A 7574-nucleotide genomic window follows, 5' to 3' on the forward strand; every position below is an offset into this window, starting at 1 on the left:
TAATAAGAGTGCGGGTTTTTTCTTCTCGCCCCGGCGTCGGTGTCGACGTTGGCATCTGCGTCCAGTTAACTTTTATGACAAGTTAGGGTTGTCACTCATATATTATAAACAGTTCATTCATTTAAATCCATACTTCACACAGTTGTTCAGGGACATCCGGCAATTGAATAAGACAACTCCTTTTTATCCAAAAATCTAATTATAGCCCTTGGTTGACATAGGAGGGTCGATTTAAGTTTTAGGGCAATTTTGAGTTTTAGTTTTATTTCAGAGAAACGTAAATTCAAATGACTTGATACTTATTCATACATTTCTTCAGGGCCATCAGACACTTGGGTAAGACGACTCCATCTGATCATAAAAAATATGACCCCTGAATGACTTGGAACTTTGATTCAAGTTTTCCGGCACATTGGGACGTTGTGCTAGATCTTAAAAACTGTGCATTACATTGACTTGATACTTCACACAACATGTTTAGGGCCATCAGACAATAATAGGTTATTCAACTCTGTATAATCCTAAACACATATTATGGCCTCTGTTGCACTAAGCAGGTTGGCTGAAAGTTTTTCGGCACGTTAGGGATTAAGGAGTTAGACCATTTTTCAAACTCATTTATGTTAAGGACATAATACTTCATCTTATTGTTCAAGGCCGCAAGACAATTACATTTGTTATCTCCATATTATCCTCAATACGAGTTATATACCCTGTTTTTGATATGCACATTTTTAATTAATACTGCAAGCTATTCAGTTATATGTGTCATAGACAAAGCTGTGTAGTCGAGCTCGATATATAACTTGAAATATCAGTATTTCAAAACTGAAAATTTAGCTTTCTTTCTTTGGCATATCAATAATAATGATTGATAGAGGATTTGCCTGTTTCAGTTAAAGATTGCAGTACATTGCTATGTCATATTTGATGCTACTCGGAGAAACAGGGTGTGATCTTACACGGAAACAATTACCGTATATGTACATTGTAAAGTTTTGTGTGGGGCACTTTGGTCTAACAACTGCATCTGATTTACTTAGGAAGTTTTGCAAAACTGCACGTGAACTACTGAGAACGTTTCGAGTTCTGCGTCATCCATGAGCTTGTTAGATTGTACATAGTTGTATTAAATATCGTATAGCTAGGACTAGCATGTATTAAATGTGAAACCTCCTCGTTCAAAGTGAATGGCAATGCAACATATTTTAATATGGGGTGATGGTTATCAGTAATACAATTCCACTTCTTGTTATCATATTGCGTTGTTCGAACAGCGATGTTGTCAACGAAATCACATTAAGAGGATTGTGTTTGGTCTTCCATTAGGCTACCTCTGAAACTGTATATGAGTGCTGTTAAGAATTATAACCTGTGCACCTGTTTTTATCGGATAACACTCAGTAAGACTAGAGATACAGGCAATGACTATCTTAATTATCACAAAGGATGATCAAATTCGAGGCTCACATCTCCAGAAGAAGTAAATGATACTTTTTTAAAAAGACTGTTGGTTTTATACTTCGGACGTATTTTGCGCATCCGAATAATCTTTCTTTTAGAACTTTTTCACTGGGTAGGAGCAGAATTGTTGACAACTACTTACTGAAACAAGAGTATGACACATACAACCCCAATGATATGCCTAGACTCATTGGGCCAAAGAATAGGTTTCATCGTACACATATATATGCTACTCTGTTAGGTCAATCGTGTCTTTGCCCTTACGCGAGGGAACGAATATGCGAAAAGACGAGGACAAAGACACGAAAGTACGAATGCGAAGGAGCGAGGACACGAAAGCGAAAAGGTGAAGACACCAAGGCGAAAATGCGAAAGTACATAGTTCGAAAACGAGGGAGCGAAGCTATCTTCGCTCGTTTGCCTTCGTCCTTGCGCTCATTCGCAATGGTACAGTCTCGTTTTCGCCTTCGTTCCTTCGCCCCTGTTTTTTGATTGAACAACCCAAAATTCTAATACGGCACATGTCTTTTTTATTTGATTAAAGGACTCAACGTGACACTCTAAAACCAAGAGTAACGAGCATTATGTCACTGACATAATTGTGTACTAATTTAATCTCCATGTTATGATTTTGTGCCGTTATTTATCTTGAGTGATGGCCAAGCTTATCTTTTGCCTGCATTGAGACGCGATTGGTATAGTGTTATGGTTTTCTGTCTATCATCCAAGAGATTAAGAGTTCGATCCCGAACAGGTGTGTGTTTTCAGGTTACGTAACAATCAAGCTTTGGATAATCTAAAACTCCTGCATGCTGACGGCTACAAGACGAACACAATACATCGAAGGCCTCTAGACTTTAAAATTTGAAGTTAGATTGTCCATGACCAGAATATACCCATATCGGTTGTGAGGTCAGTCAGCCAAAGGTCGACATTGACCTTGAGCTAAAATAATATGTTTCCGATCAATCACTGAATAATATCAATTTGAGCCTCAAACTTCATTGGTTTGATCATGACCATTAGATGAACCCTATTGGTTCCCGGTAAGTGAATAGAAGGTCAAGAACGTGGTTATCTTGAGCTGAACATTCCGTTCTCTGTCAATAACAGTTTACACGGAGCATGCAAATACAATTCATCCCCATTGTGACAAGTATGTTGAGCACATCGCAAGCGGGTTCTGCAACGATTGATTTCCAAAACATTTGAATTCATAATTGATGGAACTTAGTGTAGTAGTACCTTTTGTGAAAACGTAGTTTGTGATTGCTTTCGTAGATGAACGAGTAATGGTCGCTGTTGATCATAAAAATTGAAGAAAAAAATACGCTCATTTTGATGAATTGAAAATAACTTATAACGATGCAATTTCAGATATAACGAGCTACTGTGGAGACGTATATTGGGAATGTAATTGGGATCAGTAGGATTAAGATTATTCGCTAAAAAAGACGAATTATTTCCGTTTGTTTACTTTTCATAATAAATAAACTTGTTGTGAATGAAGGTTATTTGAGGTAGTTATGGTTGGTTGGGTCAAGGTCATTTTAAATAAACATTGAAAAATTGTTTCTGCTTAATTACTTTAATGATATTGATATACATTGATAACATTTGTAGCAAAGGAAGGTTATGTAAAGAATTTCTTTTGAATTGTTTTTATTGTTGGTTGAGTCAATGTCAAGATCGCTGTAACCTTAATTAGAAACATGCGTCTGCTCATGTAAATATATAGCTGGCAATAAATGACTCATTGATATATAGAAAGCTTTATTGAAGTATTCCTTTAGAATAAAACTAAAAACGAAGGTTTTACTTAGTAAGGAGTTAAGAAAAACGTCTTTTATGTGATATAAATTATGCGAAAACGTTCCTTCGCAATGTATTAAGGTCAATGTAACAGGAAATTTGAAACATTGTTGGCGTTATATCTTGAATAATGTTGTGCAGTGATAAAACTCGGTACAATGATTAAACTTGGTATAAAGTAAGATCATGTAGATATTATTTAGAGTTGGTAGGAAATAATTTTAAGGCCTTACAAGTTAGCTTTAAAATACCAAATCATTGATAAATAATAAAACTTAGCAAGGGTATGTTTAAAAATAACGTCTTCATAAATAGTAATTATTGTGTCATTTAGAGTTTAAAAAGTAACCTTCATTTACATTACTCAGTTAACGTTTAATATGGTCAAAATGTTAAAACGTCACCGAATTATTCAGAAGCCTAGTATTTTGAAGAAAAAACAACAACACCATGCATATTCAAGATATCGATAATGCTGAGTAAACAAGTATCAAACACGTGATTGTTTTGTTAGCAATTTCGCTGATAGCACGACTGTGTCTATACTTTCAGACAATTATGCATGTAAGAAACATTAATCACACATGTTTACACATGTTCCAATAGTAAAGATAATAGATCGCCAAGGTCACAAATATACATGCTGCAATGGGCAGTTTGAGCATGAGATACTGAAGTACAAGTATTACTTAGGACATAAAATTCTACAGAAATTGCATTAGGTTTATAAATACGAAAGCTGTTCAAGAAGTTTGAGAACAAATTAATATTGGACAAATATTAGACAAACATATAGTTTTTTTTTTATCGAACTCATTGTATTAGATACAAATATTATGTAACTATCAGACACATTTTGATTTGATAAACTGTAGTTATCAGACAAATATTGAATCGGACATGCACATTCTTAAAAATACAGGAGAGACTTTGCATTGGGTACACACATAGTTGCGTCTATCTGAAAAAATATTGCATTGGGCACATATTCTTGTAACGACCGGATAAATGGACACAAATACACTGTTAGTACCAAACATTTTTTTTAATTGGCACAAATATGCTTGTAACTATCGGACACATATTACATTGGACTCAAATATACTGTAAATATCGAACAAATACACTTGTAACTATTGGACGGATGTTGCATTTAGCACAAATTTACTTCTGACAAATATTACATTGGGTACAATTATACTGGAACTATCGGACATTTTTACATTTGGCATATTACGATTCTTAGTATCGGACTTTTGCTTATCATTTGGCGTAAAATTGCTTTTATCTATTGAACTATCTTTCATTTGGCACACATATATTTGTAACTATCGGCTATATACTACTCTTGCCACAAATATACTGTAACTATCGGGCCATGATTACTACAATGGACACAGATATACTGTAACTATCGGACAATATTTACTGCAATGGACACCGATATACTGTACCTATTGAACTTTCTTTCATTTGGCACAAATACATTTGTAACTATCGGCTATTCATTACGCTCGCCACAAATAAACTGTAACTAACCGAACCATATTTTTTACAATGGACACAGATATATCGTTACTATCGAACTTTCTTTCATTTGGCACAAATATATTTGTAACTATCCGCTGTAAATTACGCTCGCCACAAATGCACTCTAACTAACCGGACCATATTTACTACAATGGACACAGATATACTGTAACTATTGAACTTTATTTCATTTGGCACAAATATATTTGTAACTATCGGCTATACAAAACGCTCGCCACAAATATACTGCAACGAACCGGACCATATTTACTACAATGGACACAGATATACTGTAACTATCGGACCATATTTACTACAATGGACACAGATATACTGTAATTATCGGACCATATTTACTACATTGGACACAGATATACTGTAATTATCGGACCATATATACTACAATGAACACAGACATACTGTAACTATCTGACCATTTATACTAAAATGGACACAGATATACTGTAATTATCGGACCATATTTACTACAATGGACACAGATATACTGTAATTATCGGACCATATGTACTACAATGGACACAGATATACTGTAACTATCGGACCATATTTACTACAATGGACACAGATATACTGTAATTATCGGACCATATTTACTACAATGGACACAGATATACTGTAACTATCGGACCATATTTACTACAATGGACACAGATATACTGTAATTATCGGACCATATGTACTACAATGGACACAGATATACTGTAACTATCGGACCATATTTACTACATTGGACACATATATACTGTAATTATCGGACCATATTTACTACAATGGACACAGATATACTGTAACTATCGGACCATATTTACTACATTGGACACAGATATACTGTAATTATCGGACCATATTTACTACAATGGACACAGATATACTGTAACTATCGGACCATATGTACTACAATGGACACAGATATACTGTAATTATCGGACCATATTTACTACAATGGACACAGACATACTGTAACTATCTGACCATATATACTAAAATGGACACAGATATACTGTAATTATCGGACCATATTTACTACAATGGACACAGATATACTGTAATTATCGGACCATATTTACTACAATGGACACAGACATACTGTAATTATCGGACCATATTTACTACAATGGACACCGATATACTGTAATTATCGGACCATATGTACTACAATGGACACAGATATACTGTAACTATCGGACCATATTTACTACAATGGACACAGACATACTGTAACTATCTGACCATATATACTAAAATGGACACAGATATACTGTAACTATCGGACCATATTTACTACAATGGACACAGATATACTGTAATTATCGGACCATATTTACTACAATGGACACAGACATACTGTAATTATCGGACCATATTTACTACAATGGACACCGATATACTGTAATTATCGGACCATATGTACTACAATGGACACAGATATACTGTAATTATCGGACCATATTTACTACAATGGACACAGATATACTGTAACTATCGGACCATATTTACTACATTGGACACATATATACTGTAATTATCGGACCATATTTACTACAATGGACACAGATATACTGTAATTATCGGACCATATTTACTACATTGGACACATATATACTGTAATTATCGGACCATATTTACTACAATGGACACAGATATACTGTAATTATCGGACCATATGTACTACAATGGACACAGATATACTGTAACTATCGGACCATATTTACTACATTGGACACATATATACTGTAACTATCGGACCATATGTACTACAATGGACACAGATATACTGTAATTATCGGACCATATTTACTACAATGGACACAGACATACTGTAACTATCTGACCATATATACTAAAATGGACACAGATATACTGTAATTATCGGACCATATTTACTACAATGGACACAGACATACTGAAACTATCGGACCATATTTACTACAATGGACACAGACATACCGTAACTATCGGACCATATTTACTACAATGGACACAGACATACTATAACTAACCGGACCATATTTACTACATTGGACACAGATATACTGTAACTAACCGGACCATATTTACTACATTGGACACAGATATACTGTAACTATTGAACTTTCTTTCATTCGGCACAAATATATTTGTTACTATCGGTTGTATATTACGCTCACCACAAATGCACTGTAACTAACCAGACCATATGTACTACAATGGACACCGATATACTGTAATTATCGGACCATATTTACTACAATGGACACAGATAAACTGTAATTATCGGACCATATTTACTACAATGGACACCGATATACTGTAATTATCGGACCATATTTACTACAATGGACACATATATACTGTAATTATCGGACCATATTTACTACAATGGACACAGATATACTGTAACTATCGGACCATATGCACTACAATGGACACAGATATACTGTAATTATCGGACCATATGTACTAAAATGGACACAGATATACTGTAATTATCGGACCATATTTACTACAATGGACACAGATATACTGTAACTATCTGACCATATGTACTACAATGGACACAGATATACTGTAACTATCTGACCATATTTACTAAAATGGACACAGATATACTGTAACTATCTGACCATATTTACTACAATGGACACAGATATACTGTAACTATCTGACCATATTTACTACAATGGACACAGATATACTGTAACTATCTGACCATATTTACTACAATGGACACAGATATACTGTAATTATCGGACCATATTTACTACAAT

This window comes from Mya arenaria, chromosome 14 (assembly GCF_026914265.1).
Source record: "Mya arenaria isolate MELC-2E11 chromosome 14, ASM2691426v1".
NCBI classification, from domain to species: Eukaryota; Metazoa; Mollusca; class Bivalvia; order Myida; family Myidae; genus Mya; species Mya arenaria.